General features: G+C 41.9%; 1 protein-coding gene and 1 long non-coding RNA gene across 3 annotated transcripts in view; both read right to left on the bottom strand.

The window, feature by feature from the left end:
• LOC142766267 (uncharacterized) overlaps positions 1 to 25,870 on the bottom strand; it is a 77,509-nt gene that overhangs the window by 9,351 nt on the left and 42,288 nt on the right. The window lies entirely within an intron of this gene.
• Positions 13,606 to 25,358, bottom strand: LOC142766814 (uncharacterized). Its single transcript, XR_012884610.1, has 2 exons — positions 25,084 to 25,358; positions 13,606 to 22,857 (listed from the first exon to the last, which is right to left on the bottom strand). It is a non-coding gene; the product is annotated as an uncharacterized LOC142766814 (long non-coding RNA).

The raw sequence follows: 25,870 nt of genomic DNA, 5'->3' as shown, positions 1-25,870 counted from the left end.
TAAGATTAAGAATTGTTGGTTTGAGACAAAATACGTTATCAATAATATGCTAATTTTACAGGATATAAGTAAATAAATCAGTGAAATTTGCGATAATGCGTTGTTTGGGCCATGTCTTTGTTTTTCAACACAACTTTAATATTAATATTCACACCACTGTAATATTTGGAATGCTGCTTTTATAAGTAAATATGAAAAATATCGTAGATGTGACTTCATTATATAAGACGGTAATAACTTGTATAAGTAAACCTTACTTGTTTAAAATTCTTTTTCGTCTTCTCAGAGAACCTAAATGGTAATATTTGTCCACTTTTCATAATATTAAAAGCCAGGTCAAGGTTTAGCAATGCGTATTAATTATTTTGAACTATTGTGTAGGTTGAACTAATGAAACGCAAATATCTGAAGTCAGCGTTATTTCTTTGGTAACGTAGTGAATTAAGTTAGGGCGATGTGTTTGGTACAGACTTTTAGAACGCACACACGCACTTTGATGAAAAAATTATTTTGCTATTGAAATATTTTAGGTGATGGTCATCCTTACAGGACAAGAAAGAGAGGGGGAAATAAGCAGACTAGACCAGTGACAACGAATGCGAAAAGAATGCAAACAGGTAAGACTTTCGCTTGACAGGAAGAGTTTCCATGGAAAGGAGGATAAGAAAAGCATTTGCCAGCATGGTTGAACGCTGTAGGATGGAGGGGAAGAGAGAAAAGAGAGGCCACCTTTTCGAGAAACTGGGAAAGAGTAATGCCACGCTGCTGCATTTTTTTCTTTTCAGTCAGTCATGAGGGGAGGAAAAAAAACACCTCTAACTTTTTACCTATCCATGGTTCCCCTAGCCGCAGGAGCTGCGCCGTGATTCCTACTGGGCTGCAGAAACTAGGCGCCTTCTTCTTTTAACCACAACCACCACAACCAGTCCTGCTGCCATTGCCGTGAATGTTGTCATTTTTCTTTGTTAGAGGGGAGGTGAAGACAGAAGTTAAGTTTTCTCTACCAAAGAGGAAAAATGTAAAAATGTTTGCCTTCTTGTGCCCTCTCTCTCTAATAAAACGCGTCTTTCTATCTCTCTCTGACGAACAGTGCTCGAATATTAGACTATTCTTGACGTGAGCAATGCAATGACGCTGGCCTTCAATCCACAGAACGGGGGAAAAGCCTGGAATTCTGGCACACACGTCTTGACGCCTGCACCCGCACCACCTTAAGTGACCTCTGGACGTTCCCACGGATGCATATGTTGGGTAAAATGGTCAACCTACTCTTATTTTTAACAGTACATGATGAAACTAAATTTGGCGTAGGTGGCGTGATGTTAGTACATTTTATTGCTAATTTATTTTGTACGTAGTCGTGAACTTTTTTTGTGATTGAGGATGTCTGTTTTAAAGCATACATGCTCATGCAATAACTACATTTTGGAAAAATGTTTACTACGACAAGTAGAAAAACAGAGTGGGCTGTACAAATAAGAAAAACAAAAACATTGCCAAGTTCTCTGGAACATAATTTTGCACAGGAAAAAGCAGGTACGCTTTTCTTAAAGAGAAGTCTCAAACATATAAACTGTAAGGGTCTAATTTGCTTGAAGTATGATGATGAGTACCAACCCAAATGCGTGTGTAATATCAGCAGAACTATCTGATCAAGTTAGGAAGTATTAGCAAGAGGTAAACTCGATTTTGTCTTTGAGAGTACCGAAATTCGCTCATTTTAGTAAATAAAACGCGTTCGAATGATTCAGCAACGGTAGGACTATCGATATATAAATATATGGGAAAATTCCGTCCACTTTGAACGTTTGCATCACGAAGGTGTGTTTTTATGGCTATCGGCCTGATGACACCGGAGTACATGAAATTGACTTCCAGATTTTGAACGCTGGATCTGTGTTTGTGTGGCTGTGTGTGGCCGGTTTGCGAGGCTAGGTATTCTCTTGTACTTGCAGACTGCAGTGCTTAACGAGTACCCGGAGCTTCAGTGTGCTCAAGTTAAGTGGATTTCACATGACTTCCAGTTTTCATGTGTAACTGTTTTTTTGCCGAAATTATGCAGGAAGCAATCATCTAAACTCTTGCGTTGTCAATGAAGCTGATGAGTGGTCCTTCAGAGAGGGTGAACAGTTGTTCTTGGTGGCCATACTTTCATCGTTTGTCGTACATTGATTTGCAGCATTCTGATCTTCATTCCAAAGCGCTGCGTTTCAAAATTGAGCACTATAGATTTCATGTGATCTATCTCTTTGTGGTTTATTTTTGGTGGCTTTTAGTTCGTTTGTTCTTCTTGTATTATTTTCCCAAGGGCTGGGTAATCAACGAGAAATTACAGCTTACTTTAAATAATTCAAAGAATATGAACTCAAGTGCTTTCTTTACCTTCATCTGCTAAACCTCTGTAGAAATAAAAATACACAGTATCTGTGCAGTGCTTGCACCAGAATTGAGAATTCTTCATCAAACCGATGCGTGATACGATCAGCATAGAATATATAAACAGAGGAGCGAGCACTTTGAAAAAAATGCTGATACATCTCACTGAAATTTCTTCCGGCAAAAGGTCAAGATAGCTGATCTGAAAAAACCGTGAAAAATTATCTTGAGCTTTCACGTATTTACTACGGCAACTCGAGCAAAATGCGACTAAAAAATGCTCCGGCGGCTCTACGCAATTGCTCCGGTCTGCCGGAGTGAAATATTAGTGAGAAATGCTCCTGGTCTACCACGCAATCGCTTTTGTCAGCCGGAGTAAACCGCTTTGGTCAGCCGGAGGTCAGCGATCACTTCGGTCAGCCGGAGGTCCGGAGTAAAAATTGCTCGAAATAGAAGTTAGCTAGAGAACAAGCGTTTTCCTCCAACCTCGCAGAAAAAAAATTAGAGTGTATACCTGAAAGTCCACCACATCGATAACTCAACTTGTTGAAAGTGCTTGTGTTAAAACTTATCGTGTCGTATAGTCAGTGGCAAGAACAATTTGTCCGTTGCTCAAGCTGGGGAGTGGGAACGGACCAAGCAGGTCGAGACCAACTAAAAAAAGTTCAACGGGAACATCGATTGGTTGAAGGCATGCTGATGGTAAGGAAGATAGCTTTTTGTGGCGCTGGCAGGGCTCACAAGCGGCGACGTAGCGTCGAACAGAACGAGACACTAGGCAAAAATAACGACGACATTCATGGTCGCATGTGCGATAAACGCCCAAGTGGCCCGCCAAAGAAGAGTCATAAATTCTTTTGAGGACAGGCGCAGGGAGTTGCGCTAGTATGACGGGGAGTAAGAGCCATATGGGTCAAGTTTTCCCCGTTAGAAGACTCCGTCTTTTGCAAGCGGCATTTGTAGAGACGCGTCGTGAGGGAATGACCCAATCTTGTCAATCGCGGTTCGTAGGGAAGCACCCCGGCATTGTTCATTGCCAAGGCTGAGTAGCTGTGATAAAGACAGAACGTCTGCAATGGTGTCAGTACGAGGGCTTCTTCCACATGATAGCGGGATAAAGAATCCGCATGCTGGTGTACTGTCCTGTTTAATACGTTATAATGATTGTGCATTTTTGTAGACGTAGGGCCCAACGAGCTAGGCGTCCGGTGGGATCCTTCATTGAGGCCAGCCAGCAGAGCGCGGGGTGATCGGTGACGACACAGAATGGGCGCTGGTATAAGTACGGACGAAACTTGGCTACTGCCCACATAAAAGTGAGACACTCATGATCTGTGATTGAATAGCTGAACTCGGTGGTAGATAGAAGTCCGCTTGCATAGGCTAAATACGGCTATGTTCCCACTGCTGTTGCAATAACATTGCTCCTGTGTCTTGCCCACTAGCATCAGTGTGAACCTCGGTTGAAGCTGATGGATCAAAATGAGCGAAAAAAGGCGATGTTGTAAGCAGTGTCATGAGCTGACACTTACATTGACACTGAATAGGCTTAATCAGCGCCCAGGAAAACGGGGCATCTTTCTTCAGGAGTTTTGTGAGTGGGCGTGTAGTTATAGCGATGTCATTAACAAAGCATCCGAAGTATAAAGACAGCCCCAGGAAACTTCGAACATTTTGGGGAACTTCGGAAAAAGCAAGTCAGTAATGGCACAATTTTTTTTCGGGATCTGGGTGCACACCTGCATCTCCGAGTTGGCCAAGTACGGTTATCTGATGTCGAGTGAAGTGGCATTTCGAAAAGTTCATTTGAAGTCCGGTTTAAAAAATGTCAAGGATTGCCAATAAATGATCGCATTGGAAGTGGAATGTGAGCGAAAAAAACTCAAATATTCTGGATAACTTAGGCAGATTGACCTTTCGAACCCTTCGAGCAATGAGTCTCTCATTCTTTTGATTGTGGCCGGTGCATTTCTATCACGGGGCTATAAAATGGGCAAGCTCTCATGTAGGTTCGTGTAAAGCAAAAACCACTGATGACATAACCATCATCGAGAAATGAGCAACGTGACCGTTGTCTTCCACCAAATCTAACTCTCAATATACTTTAGAAAACACTAAAACGCAAAGAGCTGTCTTTCACCAAATCTAACACTCAATATATTTTAGAAATTCCTAAAACACAAAGCGCACACAAAGAACACAGCATGAATAACTAAAAAAAAGGTTAGCAGTAAGAAAAAACAGCTAAAGACGCGAACAAATTGATTGATTGATATGTGGGGTTGAACGTTCCAAAACCACCGTTTGATTATGAGAGACGCCGTTGTGAAGGGCTCCGGAAATTTCGACCACCTGGGGTTCTTTACCGTGCACCCAAATGTGAGCACACGGGCCTACAACATTTCCGCCTCCATCGGAAATGCAGCCGCCACAGCCGGGATTCGATCTCGCGACCTGCGGGTCAGCAGCCGAGTACCTTAGCCACTAGACCACAGAAGACGCGAACAAAGCCTGAAAATAAATGTTCAGTGGAAAATAACCCTTATCACAACATAGCGGGACGCGGTGCTTGCAGTGGACAGCGGTGATGTTGTCGAGATGCTCACATCGTTGACTGGCAGGAAAGGAACCATCGGGCTGATTGAGGTCACTGACCTTTCGGCGTTCGGTCGCCGCTGCTCGCACACGAAGCCGGAGACGTTTTTTGGCCAACGCAAGAAGACCAGAAGAAGCCTGGCTCTTGCCAGGCGACAAGAACGAACTCTGTGTCCAGGTGGGAGCCCGCAGTGACCTTGATGCAGAAGCTATGCTTGTAGCCACCCCCGCACTCTGGCGTCCATCACTCGGTCCCGACTCAGCCACGTCTCCCTTGCTTTGCTGTTCTTCTCTTGTGGCTCTCTTAAATTTCGGTAGAGGCCCGGTAATGGCTTCAAATCATCATTTTCACACGTGCTGTAACCAATTGGCATCTTCATCGTCCATTTTTGTTCTGGCTGATAGCGTCACGCACTTTTAAAACGCGCACAATCAAAACTGAATTACATAGACTGAAAGGCATCACCTTGAACTGATAAAGTCCATCAGGAGTGACGAGTGCAGTCTTCTTGTGGTCCATCTCGTTGACAGCTATCTGCCAATAGCTTGATCGAGGATCAATAGTAGAAAAATAAGTCGCACCGCAAAGTCAGTTTAAGGCTTCGTCGATTTTGGGCAACGGGTTAACATCTTTCTTCGTAATTTTCTTGAGATGCCGATGATCTACACAAAGGTATTTCAATACTAACACGAAAACTACTGCCCGCATACACTAATCAATACTCACCTAACAAGGTAGATCGAATACTTGTGGCCACCAGAGGCACAACGGATCATTTTTCATGATTTTAAACGAAGAAATAAAATATACCTCCACTTCTCACGAGAAAAATCACAGCATATGAGCAGAGAGAACGATGATAAGTAGGGCGAAGCGTCTGTCAGATCGTCCGTGCTTCTGTCCGCCAGTTTATTGTGCTTTCATCCGTCCGTGCGACCGTTTGTGCGTCCGTCTTTCCGTCCGTCCATGCGTCCATTCGTGCGTCCGTCTGTGAGTGTGTCCGTCCGTTCATCCGTGTGTCAGTGTTTCTATCCATGCGTGCGTTCGTCTGTGTGTCCGTCTGTCTTCGCATCCGTAAGTCCATCAGTCCGTCCTTCTAGTGAACACTAAAAGTACCGCCATCCCACAACTTTTCATCATATAATCACCATATATGTCATCCATATAGCCATATTCACCATATTTTATATTCACCATATAGCCATCTAGCAGACATACTAAGGACTAAAATTAGGTCGGAGAAGAATAGTATTACTATGACGACGACTACTATTACTACTACTACAAACATCCAGGGCGTTCGACACACTGCTTAAGCAGCTTCACCCCTAAAAACAGGGATGGTTTGTAATCCTACGAGCGACAATCTTTTTGAACATGTTGTAATCTCAGTTTTTGTTCTGGGCAGTGACCGGTCTCTTTGAGGTACATTTTCTGATCTCTGGGTCACTCTGAAACTTGAGCTGAAAGGTAATTCTTGCGTCATAATATGCGAAGCTGTTAGTGTTTTCCACAGATCCCAGTGTTTTCCACCGATCACCTATACTTTACGTGACGTAGGATGTATCAAAATGGTTACATTGATAACGTCGTCGCCTGGTTGTTTATCTCTCCACTGAATATACCAGGTTATTCAGGGCATCTGAAATATTTTGCTGGCATTTATTGTCTGTGGGAGGCAAATGAATCATTTTTTTAAATTGTTTAAAACGTAGTTTTGTCAGGCTGATACAGGTGCACCAGTAAACACTTCCTAAGCACTAACATGATAAATACCGTTTCAGTGCTTTTGGGTAGTCGAAAAGATGCCTTGCAATTTCGATGAATGCTACCAAATGCAGATAATTTTTCTTTTCACCTTTCTGCAACTATAGCACACTGCAAGGATCATAGTATGCCTATAAAAGACTCGCTATTGGCTCGATTTTTGGGTTGCGTACATTGGTCAATTGGAGTGAAAATGATGGACGTTGTGCCCTTCTTAAAGTTACAACAAGTTCTTTAAAGTAAGCTCCTACATCGGTGGGCAGCTTGCTCATCCTGGTAGAGTTGAGCTGCTTTCATGAAGTACGCTGTAAGGCAAGATCCGAAACACAAAGCAGGGTTCCACTTTGCAGAAAAGAATTCGATGCTGTAATCCCAGGCAACACACAACAGCGGTCGAATATTTGTTTTAGGATGGCTTTCAGTAGACTAAGCGTGGGCCGGCGTGGCGCCAATATTGGGATGGCCGTTGACTTTCGCCGGCAGTATTGGGCCAGGTCAGCCAATTTTCATCAGATGTTGTTTTTCGCTGGCAACATTTAGCCGAGTTTGCCACCAATCCGCCGTACTTTCACCGATATGGGCTTCGTCGATCACTTTCACTGGGAAAATTGGACCGAGCTTACCGTCATTTTGCCGCGTGCACGGATGGCCATGTGTAAGAATCCTCAGCTGGAGCCTTTCACAAGCAGTATTGTGCCTTTTTTCTTTGTTCTTGCTGCTCCTAAAGGATGTGTTGGCTGAATCAATTGGTCGATTTTATCGGCGGTGCTATAATACTTTCTTGTCTTCCTTCACTCAATTATATTGCCCCGTTAAAAACTCCAGAAGTCTTCGAAAGCAACACAAATATTTTATGAACAAAATTTTCCAAGCAATCTTGGCATACAATTATTAAGATACAATTGAGACGAGAATTATCGATCTTCTGTTCATTGAACTACGTACAGATAAATCACCCGTCGAGTATTCTATGTGCGCGCGCGTTATCGACGGAACGTTACGGTGGTGGTGGTGGTGTTGCAGCAGGCGAGGTTAGCCTGGCCTGCATGGCCAGCAATTGTTCCGCCTGAGCATCTCCTGAATTTGGAAATTGTCACCACGTGTCAGACAGCCCAGTGTCTCGCAGGAAGACCAACAAAGTACGTTGCACGTTCCTTCTAGTCGCCGCGGGTTCATCTGAAAAAATGACGTCATCAACTGTCTGGTGCTTGTGACAGCCTTTTTGCAGGGTGCGGATCATCGCCTCTCTTCGCACATCAAACTGTGGGCAAAGCCAAATGAAATGTTCAATATCCCTGATATCACCGCAGAAGGCACAGAACGGGGAAGCGTATCTCCCAGTCTTGAATGAAAAGGCCGGGATGTATGTGGAGCCGGTTCTTATGCGGTACAACAGCGTTACTTGTTCACGAGAAGGTCCACGCATTACACATGCTTGGTGTGGAAACTTGTAGATCGCCTTGAAATGATTGCGTGTCACATCTTTGTTGTTCTGGTAAGTCTTGGGAGTTCTTTTTTTTGTGGAACAGATGTCCGTGCTTCGCATGCAAGGGCATCAGTCTTTTCATTGCCTTTAATGCCAACATGGGATAGGATCCACTGAAACTTTATATTAAAACTCTTGCCAATTAGGTGTTTAATTAGTGCCAGTGATTGCCTGGTGAACTTTTCTTGAAGTAGGCCGCGATGCAGTCTTTGTAGTGCCGGTTTGGAGTCCGTCAGCACTAGAACATCTCGTGCAGAAAAGGATCGCAATTTTCGCAAAGCCGCCGTGATTGCAGTGCTTTCTACCGTTGTGAACGAAACCACGCGATCCAGGCGGCCCGACCTTGACACGCCAAGGCAGGATATGCAGAAAGTCGCTGCGCAGCTGTTCGTTTATGTGCACACTGATCCGTCGGTGTACTAGGTGGCTGCGGTACATGGTGCTCAAGTGGTCCAGAACAAGAAAGTGCTTCCACGGCTGGAATGGTGCTTCGCTGGTGGCTTGGGCACGCTGAAGTTACACGCAACATCCACAAAAGACCATGGCGGGTCCACGGGACGCCGTTTAGGCGGGTCAATAGAGAGCCGTTTAGGCAGTTTCAAGCCTAAATATCGAAATATGTTAATTGCCGCGTTCAAATGTGAGCCAGTTCTTGCTATTAGCCGCCGGAGAAGCACCGCCCTACTGAAACGTTCCGTATGAAATCTTACGGAAAATATATGGACTCCGTAACATTTCCTTATGCTACATACGGAAAAAATATGGAGTTTTATGGAAACATACGGAAGTTGTATGGCATTTACGGAAAGCTTCTTATGGAGTATAAGGAAGGATAAGGAAATTGTATGGCGTATACGGAACGCTTTTTATGGAGTATACGGAAAGATAAGGAAAATGTATGGCATATATGGAAAGCTTTTTATGGAGTATATGGAAGGATAAGGAAAGATAAGGAAACTTATGGAGCATACGGAGAGTTCATGATGGAAGGATAAGGAAAGTGTATGGAGTGTACAGAAGCTTTCATAAGGAAAATGCAGAATGTAAGGTCTTACGGAAATATACAGATTTTGTAAGGTGCTTACGAAAATGTGCAATAGTGTATGAAAGGCATGTGGACTGTTGCAAAAATGTGGAAACTCTACAGTTGTTGTCACATTTTAAGCAGGAAATCCGAGCTCTATAAAGTTATAAATGAATGCACAGTGACATATAAAGTACAAAAGAATAATGCAGCCTAGTCTGTGTTGTCAGTCACCGCTGTTCGCCCTTTTCCAGAATGAATAACACTTCTGCAGATGACCAGGTGCTAAAGTCTGTCACACGGAAAATGTGTCATTCACAAGGAATGACAATAACTGTCATTTTACTTGCATGCTGTCACACGAAAACAAATCAAGCAAAAAAAGCATAACTTCAAGGGCTCGTTTTTTGGTAGAAACAATAATAATGAGAACTAAATTCAATGTGAATGAACTTGTCAATATTAATGAAACTGTTCTCATTAACATTGGCAAAGAGAAATGTCATTTTAAAATATCGGCCATGAGCTTAGCTCTCCTGAGCACCGACAAAAGAAATGAAAATCTATGAAAACTAATTGCATGTAGCCTAAAAATAATTTTTTATTGATAGTATGTGCTCCTACAATATAAATACAGCTATACACAACTTGCCACAGCTTCACGACAGAAACGAGGTAGGGGCAGAGGAAGTGGTCAGAAAAATAATTAAGTATGAGAGCACAACTGATATGTACAAACACTTAATGGTGCTTATCACTGATGCACAGATGGTCGTGTATAGAGCTGGGTCTCTTTGATATTGTCAAAAGCATTGTTTCAGACCACCATGCAGAATACGCTTCAATTGTAGTGCTACATAAGACACAACTTATGGGTCAGCTTTAATGAATAAGAAGATTATAGGTTAAACAAATGCTTTAAAATATATCATATCATGGCTGCATGGACGCATACAAGCTATGTAAAGCGCAATAAAGTGAGGACGCATGAGCTTCTCTTGATGCTTCAGTTCTACATAGATGCTTCAACTGTGCTGCAAAGAAATTTAACCAATGTCTGTGTGTGCAACATTGTCCATTTTAAACTATCTATATGTATACATAAAATTCCTACTGCGAGTTAAGCTACGTAGCACTCCATAACTCTTCCTTTTATTAAGGGCAATTTTTCAAACAATCAACATTATTCATTTTCTGTCTGATGACTTCGTGCCCGCAATTCTTGGTTTGGCTCGATCACAATTGTGCAGCCCTTATTTTGGAGGAATCAAAAAACATCAACCAAAATATATTTTGGAACTGCTTCTCGGTGATATTGCCTTCCCTCAACTGCCACAGCTTGAGATGAGTCATAGAGCAAGTCTCGCGCATACCTAGGGCCTACCCTTGAAGAAACTGGTCCGGCTGTGAAATGCTCAATTTTTCTCATAAAAATTTTTTGGTTTGAGTTTTCTTACTTCTCGAGTCCCTTCACAATCAATCAGACCCATTGTTCCCCTTAGTCCTTAATTTTGTTATACTATGAAATAAATAAAAAAATTAATAATGAAAATAAAAATCATAATAACTGTTGCGCAAAAAACACAGTCCCACATACGTACTTGAACGCAATATTGCTTTTATTTTGTTTTAGTACCTAAGGCATTAGAAAAGATAGCAGTACAATAAAAACGTTGAAAAAAAAACAAAAAAAATTAAACTTGGCGGGAGTTGAACCTGCGCCACCTAGTTGTGCTCGCGTACGTGAATTGAGTGCGTTAGCTTGCTAAGCTATTCGCGCTCAAGGTACCTTGGTGTTTAAGTTATGTATATAAATTTGCTTTTTACACGCTATGTGTTGGTATATTTATGTACGATATGCGATCGTATCTATTGTTGTGTGCATATGTTTTGGGATTGTATATACGTCACATGCTTTTCGCATGTCTTTCAACTACAGATTGCTGCACCGCCGCGGATGAAAACAAGTATTTTTACACCCACACACAAGCTTGAGCAGTTGAAGGTTGTTTCCCGGGGTTCTCTTGCGATTGAGTCGGCCACCACAGGGAATTAGAGTGATACGCCATTAATCCCTGCATCTAGCTGTATTCCACTTAGTAGCTCTATCGCTTGATGACAAATCGAGCGCGGGGCGCGACGCTATTGCGCACGACCATGCCTCGCGTAGCGGCGACATCAGCTGATTGCGCCGGCCGGCTTGCTTCGATTTGCTTCAGAGCAAAGAAATGTCATACCTTGAAAGATTGCGTACTGCACTATGTCAAAATGTTACTGCTTTGTAGCCATCCTATGATTCATTGAGAATTGATAACTCTGATATCACTACTGTAGAGCTTTGCGTCGGCGACACGCACCGAACGTGAAACCGCACTACGTCTGTCGTAGAAGTAGTAGGAGGCTGTCGTCTGCTAGAACAAAAACAAAACAAACACCTGCGAAAATATTCATAAGTTGTAACTTGTTTTTTGAATAACCGTTTATCACTTTTAAAGTTATTTTGCCAGATAACATACATTTTTTTTCAGTTTATAGCAGCGACAGAAGTTTTTTTTTATTTTTCTCACACAGCTATCCAAGTCAAATCCATTCACAGCTAAAGCCACATGTTGTTTGTCTTCTTTGTTTCTGTGAGCATGCCGTTTCGGTGCGTGTCTCATGTGTTCGCGCTGCTACACACGAGAGCACGAAATGTTAAATTTACGCAAGGAAGCGCCGTTCCTCGTTCGTGTGATGTGCTAAGATTGCGCCCTATTCCCGCGGTTGTCCGAGTGCGGATCAAGTGCGAGTCGCCCAAGGAATCGGCGGGTTGGGCGGGCGCTCGAAGGACTCCGAGGTGACGGCTGACGCCTGTGGTCGCTTCCCTCAGGACAGTGTGACAGAAACTAAAGGTAAGGGGGACACTTTTTTATGTAGACCAAGTATGCCACTCAGTGCAAGTGTGTGTTGTTGCACTCGAACCAGGCGTCGCGAAACGGCAACCTTACGCGCCTTTGCGAGTGCGGTTGCCGATTCGCTTTGACAACGCTAACGCCAGCAGAGCCATGGCGCATCGGCGCGGCCTTACTGGAGCTAATTCGAGACAACTGCGGCAACGTGCATGTGTATGGTGATCGATTTTTTCATATGTGCAATGTAGTGAGGAAGACGCACACGGCGCTTGCTACGTTGTTGATTAAACGAAGCCTGCAGTGCCATTTCATGCAAAGCAGCATTTTGTTCACGTTCGCGGGCGATACATTTTGTAACTTGGCTCGATTCACCTAGCCAACCGCCTAAGTGGGTTGATTAGCATACGTTCACGGTAGAGCGTTATTATGCCCCTAAACAGTGGCGTGTGCTTGTTGAAAGATATAATGTGTGTGCCTAGTGTAGAGAGAGAGAGAAAGCTGTTCGTGCAATCTGCATGTGTACCTGCAAGACGCCTTTGCTTGTAACTAATAATGTACCGGCCAGCACCTACATTGTACGCCTGACTTTGAAGAAAACTTGCATGCACAATGTGAGATTTTGTAATCTGCCAGAGTTGCTTTTTATAAAATAATACACTGCCAGCATGTTCAAAATTTGTTTCGCTGCTGTGTGGCAGGGGTGCGGTTATCACGCTGTTGTGTAGTTGCTGATGCAAGCACTTATAGTTTTGATGCGTTAATATTTCTCATCTAACTCATCAGGTGTTTGGCTGTTTCAGCACAAACAAGGCAAAGAAAGAAGGAAGACGGGTAATGACAGGACCAGTGCCGACTTTTGTTTGCAGGAGAATACCCATGTTGGTGCATTTATTGTGACAGCCTTTCTGTGTTGCTTTTTTGCCCAATTTATGCAACAACAAAGTTGTCAGCAATATGAGAGAGAACACTGAAATTAGCTTTTAAAGATCATGGTGACTAAATGCCTAGTAACTCACAGCACAAAGTAACAACAAAAGACATCAGTATGATCAATGTGGATGAGTACAGTCTTGCATCTAAAAAATATATTGTGCAAAATGTTGCCTAAGTAAGAAACCTCTGTATGTTTGCAAATAGTGTGACGTCACTTCGAGCACCGTGCCAGCCATTCCCTCCCTCTGTGCAAGGGCTGGTTGGCAAGGAAGTTGTTTGTGACGTTCCTGATAGACCACCGAGATGCATGCGATTCTAAACCTGTAGCCTAATATGTACGTAATCTTTTGTGCAGTTACATCGCTGCATCTGACACCTACAACTTATTTGCATATTTACATTGCTCCCTTAGGACCTAACACACAAACTTGTTGTTTGCATTGTCACTTCCTGAATATCGAGCGGTAAAGGTACTGAGTATATGTGAAACAAGAATCTCTGCTTATTACATGAAGAAATATGAGGCCTTCGATAAAACGAGTTATACCTTTATTGAGCTTGCGTACTCGTCGGGGCGATTCATACATGCAGCTTCAGCAAATGGTATCTTCCAGCCCGGTGACCTTGCAATTTTTTTCTGCACACAGCGCAAACACCGAGATGTACCCGCTCGCAAATGGTCACGTCAAGTGCATATTTACCTTGACTAAAATGTCGAATCAAGTTTTTTCATCGACCGGTCCCTGCCATGAGTGCTAGTCTTCGTAAACAAGACACATTGTTATTGACACTGCACACACCACACTCAGTATTCTTAGTTGAACCGATATTCTCAATACCTTTCAATGCACACTACATGCCGCAATCAACAGTGCACATTTTTGAAGACTATGCCGCTGTTGCTCGCACAGGCCACCACGTGTGTTCACTTCTTCAAGATAAACAGACAGCGTGGCAAATATTTTACCACACAGTTTACCACACAGCTGGATGTTTGCTGACACATACTACAGCTAATGTCGACATTGTAACGTGAAGTGTAAGCTTTGAAAAATTAAAACTTGCCCCAAACACCGCACGACTGTACCGGGCTGAGCCACCAGCGGGAGTGTTTTTCCAGCCACACCTTTTACATGTGCCAGTGACATCATGCTGTGACGTAACTCGGTAGGGGCCTATCGCTGCATACTTTATGTGAATGAGGGTCCTGTTAGTGAAAGCAGGCATTGTTGATTTCGTAACTTGTTCATGCCCAACTGGACCTTCATTTGCACAAGTTGTCTGACTGATATTCAGGCGAACTTTTGTGTAATAAATTATACAGTTGGCAGTCTGTGCTTGCCCCATACTGTTGGTACTGGTGTTTCTTGTTGTTACTTTGCACTGCTTATTACTACTCACCTACATAAACTAGCCTATCTTGCCGCTGTTTTGGACAAGATGCAGCAGGCAAGTGCGATAGTGTTCATAACTCTAAATTCTCGAGCAAAATTGATGGTTTCATATTCAGTTAGTTGCATTCATATCAGTACATTATAAAAAATCATTGATTAAACATGAATCCGTGTTCCTTTACATAATGCTCACAACTTTTATATCAAATTGAATGGTGTTTATAAAAAACATGGGTTTTAGCTAAACTTCATGCTCTTTTCTCGAAGAGCTGACAAAACGCTATTGCATGCTTACTTGCCATGAATTGGGCTGTGTTCTAAATACATTGCAATTCTTCACCGGACTGCCAGCACACTTCACATTGGGGGAACATTTAATAACCATTGATTGATTAATTAAGAACGGAAAGAAAGTAGCGGCAGGCCGGGATACTTGATATTGGCATCCGTTTTGCTACCCAGCGCATTATCATGCAAACTTCCTATAGAGTGGTTATGCGTCTTGCATGTGTGTCTCTAAACCAAGAACTTTGGGTAGAACTATATTTATCTTACAAATGGTTGCAAGACTGTGGAGGCTGTAGGGCTGCTTAGGAATAGTGGAATCCCTGGACATGTGTTCAACCTTGCTGCATCAGCTCCTTGGTGTTTTCACGGCATCTTTACAGATGTGTTGGGTGAGTAAAGCAAGCAGGTTTCAACACAAGGAAAAGAATAATATGGCAGCACCTCTTGTGCGTGCCTTACATCCCAAGTATATCAAATATTTATCTTGCCTTGTGGCCTGTAATTTTTAAAGAGGCACTTCTTTTTGCTTTATATTTGAGTCTTCATGCTTCCACAGCAATGTATTTGTGTTTGACAGTAAGTGTTCTTGAACAAATAACTGATCTCAATAATGACAAAACACCCTTCATACTTGGTCCTTAGCATAAGCTAGCACTTATCTGTAGCAGATTCAATTATTCATTTTTTGCTGGGATGATAATGGGCAAGTAGCAAAGGCAAGTTCAGATTAGAGTGGTCGGTGACGTTTGTTTAGGCTCTGCCATATTGCTTTGCAACCAGAGTTACTTGTAGCCACATATACAATGAAGCCACATGACGTGCATTCTAAATGAGATTACCATTTCACATTTCACTGCATCTTAGTATGTGCCAAACAAATGCAGATATCATTAGCTTGCCACTATAAAGGGATCCTAAACCAACACAAGGTTGAAATTTAGTCGTGGTGTTGCAGCTGTGTATGACTTTACAATGGATACATAGCCGTGATAATTTGTCTATATGTGGTCGCAATAGTAATGTTACACACATTGTACGATACAAAAGAGGTCCTCGCTTATTTCGCTTTTTTTCGCTATGCTTCTTTCTTGTCTCTTCTTGCCATGTGCTCCTCCTCACTGTACAAGGAGCAAGAGCAGTGGGCATACAAACACGTATTTAAAAAAAATGTTGTAAGGTGAGCACTGAGAAGCTGAACACTTCCAAAAGGCTCAAAGAGGTAAAGGTATTGTTTTTTGCTACTTTTTGGGCACCCATAGCTAGTTGTTCTGCTGCAGTTAAAAAATAAGTGAAATGTTAAAAATTAATTAGAGATGGTTTGGCACCCATAATTGCAGTTACGTACAGAACTAGGTTTCAATGCGTAAGCAAAATCTGTTTACACTAAATCAATCCTAATGATATCTGAAATTCAGGAAATATTCACAGAAAAGCTCAGGAAAAGGCTAAGTGGTTGCCCCTTGAATGTGAAGGAGATACTCTTCTTCTAAAAGGTCAATAGACAGTCTAGTAGTCTCGATATTACATGCACTATAAAATATTCTGGTGTGGTGCTTTTCATGCATGTTATAATGAGAGGGGTTTTTAATAGAACTGTTGTCCCTTTGCCCTGCATTGCTGAAATTGTTCACATAGTTATAATACATGAATCACTTTATGCCTTTTGATTTTATGCAAATGGTTTGCTTACCCAGTCGGTTTAACTTGATTTGATTAAAATTATAAATGCTCTAAAATTTTTTTACTATACAGCAGGTTTATTTTTAAAATACGCGACCATTGATGTGAACGCAGTTGGTGGCGTGCACAGTAAATTTTTTTTACACCCTTAAGGGTGTAAACTGGCTTGTCGCCAGAGCAACACCCTATGGGTGTTTTCAGATACACCCTACTGAAAGGGTGTTAGCTGAACACCCTACACGAAGGGTGTTCAGCAAAATGTTAGGGTGTTCAACACCCTTCTAAGAGGGTGTTGAAAGGGTGTGCGACCTTTGAGATAACGCATTATTCGAAGGTCGCAGGTTCGGTTCCTGTCCATGACAAGTTATCTTTTCACCCACATTTCTTTCTTCAAATTTACATTACAATTCGGACTTATAACTTCCCCTATACTTTCCTTGGCAATATTGTCTGTTTGATTTCATTATATATATATATATATATATATGTGTGTGTGTGTGTGTGTATAAGCAAGCTTACTGAAATGCAATGATATTCCTCAAAGCCTTCTTTGTAAAGCCGACTATAGAAATTTAGACTGCCTTTTATAGTTATACAATTGAATCCAAATATCTATAGTGTTAAATAGCATAAACATCTCGGGTACATCAATTGGTGGCTCAGTGAGTCGATACAGCAAGGGTGCTTGGTATGCATACGTTTGTGTAGACACACAAACACATTATATTGAAAAATTATTACCCGTAACAGTGCACACGTCTCATGCAGGATGCAGACATATACATATTTCAGCAACTTAATTTGCAGTTGCACTTGGTATCGCGAAACCATGCGAGTTCAGCCTCACCTAGTTCATTTCAAACTTTCTGATTATACAAAAATAACAGAGCTGCTTTGGTAGACATTGTTTCCACTTATTGATAAATATCTTTTCTCACTTCCTAAAAGTACACATATATTGGCGTAGGATAAATGTCAAGTACATGTACTACAACACAGGCTTTCTCTCAACTGAAAGCAAACACATTTATTATATTTCATACATACTACAGTTAGAGAAGTTTGCCGCCAATATTCGAACAGGTAAGGTCAGTGGCTGAAGAAAGATGATTAACAGATCAGCCCTCACCCCATGAAGCTTCACGGCATATTAAAATTTCAAGTTTTATTTTTCAGCATCTTTCTAGGTAATAGAGACAGCATCCATTTCTCAAAAACACACTCTTCATAACAAAATCAAAATGAGAGTTGACAGGTGGAAATGCCTCAGATAGGCTGACCAAAGTTTCGATAGGAGAACTTATCTTCGTCAAAGGTGCTTAGCCTTCTCATCCTTGGCATATTAGTTTCAAGGGGGTTAGTAAAGACGTCATCTCCTGGTGGTGGCATGTGTCCCTGTTGGCAATTGTAGCCTGAAAAAAAAAACTATAAAGCAGAGGAGTGCAGTCCTTGCTTCATTTCAAGTTGGGTGGTAGTAATTCAGAATGTTCTCAGAGGGTGGAGAAAAAAAGAAAAAAAAAGAAACACCCAAAGTAGGAGCGGTGTGCTGCCAATGGGTGGCCGCTACAGAAACGAAAAAAGCAAAGAGGTTAAAAGTTCGAAGCCAGCAGACTGCCCCCGCGTTTGGCCATCACAAAGGGTTGCTGATTGGTTTATGCCGCTCTCGAACATCTATGAATGGGACTCATAAGAAAGAGGTTACAAAAAGGCGCAAGAGAGAAGCAGGTGGCTACTTTTAAATGCCAAGATTTCAAAGGTAAGCGACACCATATGTGTTTGTAAGACCATGTGTTTATTGGGGAAGGTCATTGGTTAAAATATGCTTTCACTATCCCCATAAGTGTCCCGCTCAATGGAATTGCCTCAAGAATTTGGCGGCATGTTGGCAGAGAAATAGGCAAGTTCGGAATGCAAAAGGAATAAGCAACTACGAGAGAAACACAAAAGAAAAGAAAAAATGAAAAAAAGGCGGATTGGTGATAGGTGACACGCTAGCGTTAACAAACGAGGAAAGGAAAAAGAGACGCAGAGAAATTTGTGGCTTGGCAATGACTTAATGGTGCACGGTAGGAGTGTTTTTTGAAGCGACAAAAGAGAAAAGGAAGCTGTGGTTGAAAGGTTCTGGAAAATAAAAACTTTATAGTCGTGTGTATATAGACACATGTATATCTATAAATAATGTTTTAAAATTTAGAGTGAATATTATTATTACAATATGTAGGTTAGGAGTGATTCCATGTAATACCAGTTATGTCTATTTGAAGGTTGAACGTTTCTAGTCCCTAAATATGGCCGCAATTATGCAATGGCTTTCAGCGATTCCAAATTACCACGTGCAACATTGATTCCTGATGGGTGTAGGGACATAAATTTGTGTATAAATTATTATTTCATGTATTTATTCTCTCATGGTGACCGGAAATTATTTTGTAGAACATAAAGCTTTGCTTTTTAGAAAGTGTGGTCCTGTTGGTAGAAGTGACCGGCTACTACTTTCGGTAAATTGTGCTTTGTGTCTGCACGGTGGCCGTTCAGTCTTACGTGAATTGGCGGCCCACTTTCGCCTATATATTGTTTTCTACAGCTGGCACACTCAGAAAAGTATATTAGGTTGTTTAAAAGTGCAGGTGAAGCTCTATGTGACCTTGTGGATGTAGTAAGATGCTGTGCTTTTTATGTTGGTAGCCGGCTGTATATATTTGCAGGGTGAGCACCTGGGCCGGCCACAGGGATCAGACGTCCTAGTCTAAGTTTGCGTGAACAAGCATGTCTTTAAGTAAGCGTTGCAAATGCCACGTGCCACGCATTTCTAATTCCCGCAAAACCTAAAGCAAACACTAGGACGTCTGGTCCCTGTGGCCGGCCCAGATGCTCCACCTGTAAAAATATATAGCTGGCTAACAACTTAAAAAGCACAAAATCTGACTACATTCACAAGGTCCCATCGATCTTCATCTGCGCTTCGAACAACCTAATATACTGTCTTAAGTGCGCCACCTGCAGACAATATATAGGCAAAACTGGGCAGCCAATTCACGTAAGACTGAACGACCACTGTGCAGACACAAAACACAATTTACCAAAAGCAGTAGCCAGTCACTTCAACCAACAGGGCCACAATTTCGACCAAGCAAAGCTTTATGTTCTACGAATTTCTGCTCACCATGAGAGAGGAAATACATGGAATGACATTTGATACACAAATGTAAGCACCTACACCGATCACGAATCAATGTAGCACGTCGCAATTTGGAATCGCTGAAAGCCATAGCATAATTACGACAGCATTTAGAAATGAGAAAGGTTCAACCTTCAAATAGACATAACCGGTATTACATGGAATCGCTCCTAGACTACAAGTGTACTATTGATGTTCTCTCGAAATTTCTTAAATTATAAATATAGATATACATGTGTCTATACACACACAACTACGAAGTTTTCATTTGCCAGAACCTTTCAACCACAGCTTTCTTCTTTTGTCGCTTCAAAAAACACTACTACCGTGCACCCTCAAGTCATTGCCAAGCCACAAATTTCTCTGCGTCTCTTTTTTCCTTTCCTCGTCTGTTAACACTAGCGTGTCATCTACCTCCAACCCGCCTTTTTTAATTTTTTCCTTTCTTTCTGCCTTTCTGTCGTTGATGCTTATTTCCTTTGCATTCTGAATTTCTCTATTTCTCTGCCAACATGCCGCCAAATTCTTGAGGCAATTCTGTTGAGCGGGCCACCTACGGGGATAGTGAAAGCATATTTTAACCAATGACTTTCCCAATTAAACACATTCTCTTCCGAACACATCTGGTGTCGCTTACCTTTGAAATCTTAGCATTTAAAGGTAGCTGCCTGCTTCTCTCTCGCGCCTTTTCGTAACCGCTTTCTTACGAGTCCCATTCATAGATGTTCGAGAACAGCATAGGCCTTTATCGTCGGCAACCCTTTGTGATGGCCAAACGCGGGGACTGTCTGCTGGCTTCAAACTTTAAAGCTCTTCGCTTTTTTTGCCTCTGTAGCGGCAGCACACCGCTCCTACTTTGCGTGTTTCCTCTTTTTTGCTTCTATTTTTTTCTCTACCCTCCGAGAACATTGTGAATTGCTACCAGTCAACTTGAAATGAAGTGAGGACTGCACTTGTTTGCTTTCTAGTTTTTTTTTTCTTTTCCGGCGGCAATTGCCAACAAAGACACGCACCACCACCAGGAGATGACATCTCTACTAACCCCCTTAAAGCTAACATGCCAAGGATGAGAAGAAACGGCACTTTTGACGAACATAAGTCCTCCTATTGAAACATCAGCCAGCCTATCTGAGGAACTTCCACTGTTCACCCAGACTATCTCACTCTTCACAAGTTTTTTCTGATCCTAAGGCAGTTTTCAAGGCATTCGAAACACTATGGGCTGTTTATATAAGCTCTGCACACACAATTTAGCCATCTGATGTACAATATGCAAAGTATAACAGAGTGACTTGTTGGGCTTTGCACTCTTACAGAGTATAAAAGAAGGAAAATTCGTAACTTCATATCTAACTCAGAATACATGCAACAATCATTACCTCTTACAAAAAATTAGGAATGTAATAAGCACCAGCACACACTTCGCAGAGCTGCTCAGAAATGCATCTTGATAAAATAGTTAAATATTGCAGTAAATTACGAATGCAAAAACACAACACCAGTGCACTAGTAGAGATGCCTGGTTGGCACCAAACTGCTGTACTTAAGATGCATCATGGAAGCAAGACCACAGCCCACAACTAATATACACTTCAAGTAACCCTTGACTGCTAAACTGAAGGCCACAAAATCAAACCATGGCTGTGCTGGCTGCAATTTCGATTAAGGAGGAAATGCATGACACGTGTCTGCTTAGACGTGGATGGATTTAAAGAACCCCAGGTGGTCAAAATATCTGAAACCCTCTACTCCAGTGTCCCTGATAATTATATCATGGTTTTAACACGTTAACCTCAGTAAATATTATTCTCATTACACTTGACATGAAATAAAGCAAGCAGATATTACTATTTAGTTGAAAAAATTCACCATTCTACCCTCCGATCCAAGGACTCACGTTACAATATTCTAGTATGCCTTCTATCAGTTATCATTAACAATGTTAAACATGAGTATGTATCACTGTAAAATATCCGACATGGTTTGGTATTGGCAACGTTAGGTACAATGAAGTATGACAGTGGGAAAACACTTGATTGTACTTATGAATTGAACTTCCCAAAGGCAATGAAATAACTACAGTGACAAAAATATACTAAAATAGAATATTCAGTGAAGGTTACACTGAAGATAAAATCATTAATGTGCTACTTTTTATCACAACACAAAAAGTGTTTCTAAATGGCCAATTGCACATAAGGCATCAATTAACATGACATGCAAGTATGGCGAGCAACACACTCAGTAGATCTTGGAAAAAACAAAATATCCAATAAAGAGCTCAGTAAGCAGCACTGACACATTCTTAAATGCACTGCCTAGTTACATTGAATTTTAGCCTTAGGAACAGAAAAACACCTTGGCAGATTGTGTCCAGGGGGACACAAAGTAATAAATAATGCTGTCATCTGGCCTCTCAACAGAAAATATTGAAATTTTAGTAACGCAAATAAGCAGGTATGTTTGCATTAAAAAGTTGGAGGCAGTCGTGTTTCTACACAGTCCCACTTGGAAAACTTTTTTGATTGTGTTTATGCTCCTAGATATCCCGTTTGAAAGTTTAATTTTGCTTTTCACGATTACGCATGCAAGGCAGTGAGGTTTAGCAAAATATCACTCCATAGCGGAACGAGCAGTCGGTTCTTGCTATCGCCAGCGAATAGCAAGAGTAACCATTTTAATGTTTGCCCATGCCTTCCACCGATGGTCAGATTAAATGCATGAAATCAGAGTCTGTGCTAGTGCTCACTGTCCTGCACACATAATAATGCAAGCCGAAACTAAATTTCCAGCAGGATATCTGAGCACAGGCATGCTAGAATTCTTACAAGTGACAATATGTAGAAATGTGACTGGCTCAAATATTTAACACATACATGATCTCCTGCTGTGGTCACTATTAAGTTGATTAATAAAACTTAATGGCACCGCTGACAGTGATAATTATTGTCTCACATTGCATCCTCCTCGATACATAGCTATCAGCAGAGGTGGCTTTACATAGATAACTTACAGCGCTGACTTCTCTTTTAAGGAAAAACAAAAGGGTTAACTTTGAACACCCTGAACCTTTGTGCTCCATGAATACAGCTACCAGGTGGCTCTCTGCAGCTCGCTTTTCAGAAGAAACAGAAGCCATGCGCCACTGATGTGCACCAGCAGTCAAATTTTCCACGAGCCAGCCTTGATGATGGGCTAGTCCAGACGTCTCCCACACTCTCTTCCTACGACGAGCATGTATAGACTGCGAGAGAAACAAAAAAACAATTTACTGATGTGTCTGTTAGCGAAGCAGAATTTGGAACTCAATTTAGAATGATCTGGAAAGTTTTGTTTTAAAAGAGTAGGATGTACGAAAACCAGACATGCTACAACAAAAACATCCTCAATGTTTTTGGCGAACATAGCTGCAACCTTACGAAAGAATATGCATTTTTCACATAACAGATCTGTCACAAAATATACTTGAATAGCGCTCTGGCATAGTGCGTATACATGCCAATTTATTAATAGGGCAGTGCGTACATGACGGTATGCACTTTGATCAAGTATCCATTGGAGGTAACACATAAAGTTATATTACGAATTTTAGTTTGAACACAACTAATGCAACTCTCTTTCGGCTGCCTACATTAGAACGATTATGCCGATAACGAAGAAAATTGGTTTCACTAAATTACTATTCTCAACTGCTAAATTATGGCTGTTAATTTAATGATTCCAGGTGGCTAAAAAGGCAGTGCCCCTCACTCATCCCTAACATACCCCTCATTACAGGCTGTCTAATAAATAATGGGAAAAAATGTGGAAGTGCTAATACAACGCACCCATCTTGAGCTAAATACCATCCCAATAAAGCATGCAAGCTTCTGCAACGATCTCTAGTAACAAGAATACTGGAAGGCATTGGTCACGATTTAGCAATACACAATAAACGTTTGACGAGACTGATTTCTGAAGTTGTGTAATTGCGTCAATGCCAACAGCTTGGAAACATGCAGTCTATATTCATGATTGTCAGATGAACATACTGTCCAATTTTCCATTTTCACAGCAACACGTGCATGCCTTATGTATGCATACTATGATGTATAACATTATTGCAAGTTTTGAGCGTTAAATGATATATTTGTTTCTCCAAACACCACAGATCCCTTCTATAACTGTAGCGCATGCCTATAGAATTTACTGAAGCTTGTCATCTGATGTGAAGACAAAACAACATGCTGACCCTAATTGAAATCATGACGTTTTGGCCCCCACACAAAAGCCCTATTCACAAGTGACAAAGACTGTGCTTTTATTTGAGGCCAATGTGTGGTTTTTCAATGTTTTCATGTGTGTTTCTGACCAGATCGGCATAAGCTTGTCATCTGTTATTAAATGCCATTGAAGGTGATGGTCTAAACTGTTCTTACTGTTCGTACAAGTAAAATTGCTTAGCGAAGTTTGAACACAAAGTTTTGGCGAGGCACATACAATATTTAATAAACCACCACAAAATAATGAAATCTAAGCATAGCGAAAACAAGCTGAATAAAATAAAATGTGCTCTACCGCATGAACTACTGATCGAATTAGGGCTCACACAGTTAAGCTACAGTTATTCGGCCCCAATAAGCCATGAAAATTTTGTTCGGAAATACAGTTCAAGTTTAACGAACGGCTCAAAATTCATGGGTTCCGAACGCATCAGACAACCTATGTTGCGAGTGTATAACGTAAGCTCAGATTTGACTAAACGGACTGCATAAACACGTAAGCGTACTTACGTGCAAGCCTTGCGAGCCGTATCTAAGACGAGGCAGCATGCTGCACGCGAACTCGAATAACACGGTAGTTCAAAGATGCGTGCCGGCGTGGATGCATACACCGGCATACGTTCGGCTGCCCGCAGCAATTTCTGATAGCAGTTTAAAAAAAGGGCGTACAACATACGAAACTTTTCAAACTGCTTTGGACGTACCACGTATGAAACGTACAACAAATGAACCCGTTGACTCCTGTAGCACACAATATGAACAGGCATGCAAAAAAAAAATCCTCAAGTTAAGAGATCCAAACATACGCGCCCTAGGCGTAATCAACGCTTACAGCTAACAAACGCCGTCTTCGCCCAACAATTATTTAACCAAAATATTGGTCCATCGCGAGCAGGGCTCCCTGCCAACACCACTGCCGACAGAGGCGAGCGCCGTCACAACTCGCACAAATCCGCCGCCGAATTCCCACTGCGCAGGCACGCGCCATGTGCTTCACACACCGAAGCATGCTTGAATCGAAAGAAAAAGCTCGCCCACGCTTGACTTCCTACAAAAACCCCTTCATCCTGATGAAATGACACACACAAACAGGTTCGCTACGTTAAAAAACTTCACTTATCGCCCACATGTAACGAAAAACGTAGCATGGCGTCGTTATCACGCTCTCGGTGTTGACAAAGCGCCGACAGCAGGAATGTGGTACGTACCTGGCGAGTGTTCCAAAATGCGACGCCACACGTCCTCGCTTGAGTAGAGTTCATCTTCGTAATAGGCAGCACCGGCAGAACACAAAACACGAACGCAGCGCGCAAGCACACCTCAAAAAACGAGAAAAAACGATGCAGAACCGACAAGCTGCAGCGCCCGACCAGCGAGCACGCCAAAACAAGTTCGGGGTTACAGCTCCGCAGACGTACAAAGGCGCAATAAAATGCTTAAGTAATGCGGCTAAGTATGAAGAGTAAACGGAAATATATATAACATAAAAACAAAGCAGGAAAAATAATTTTATTTTTACGAAAAAACGAAATAGAAAATAACACGTGACTTTAGCGCGCAAAGTTTGAAACGCTTGCAGGTACAATGCATTTTTAACAAATGAAGAACAGCAGTAATAATCACCTAAAACACTCATGTTCTTGACTTCGAAATGTACTATGGTTGACGCACACATTTACACACAAAATTTTATTGCAATGATTGATGGTGCCTATGCATAGGCGTGCCCACCACGGGGGAAGGGGGGCGGGGGCAACCCTTGGTCACTTAGGGGGCAATGTAAATCCCTATAGGTACATAGAGAAATAGAGAGGGGGCACTGTAACTCGACGTAAGTTTTATAACTCGACGGGGGTTGCAGTGCCCCCTGCTGATCACCTCATACACCCCCCCCCCCGCGAGGGAATGTCAAAGAGAATAGATAGCAAATACAAACTTTACGGCGTGGGTCGCAGTGTCCCACAATATATATATATATATATATATATATATATA

The sequence above is a fragment of the Rhipicephalus microplus genome, chromosome 1, assembly GCF_043290135.1.
Source record: "Rhipicephalus microplus isolate Deutch F79 chromosome 1, USDA_Rmic, whole genome shotgun sequence".
In the NCBI taxonomy this organism is placed as follows: domain Eukaryota; kingdom Metazoa; phylum Arthropoda; class Arachnida; order Ixodida; family Ixodidae; genus Rhipicephalus; species Rhipicephalus microplus.
This window is presented reverse-complemented; position numbering and strand designations above follow the sequence as displayed.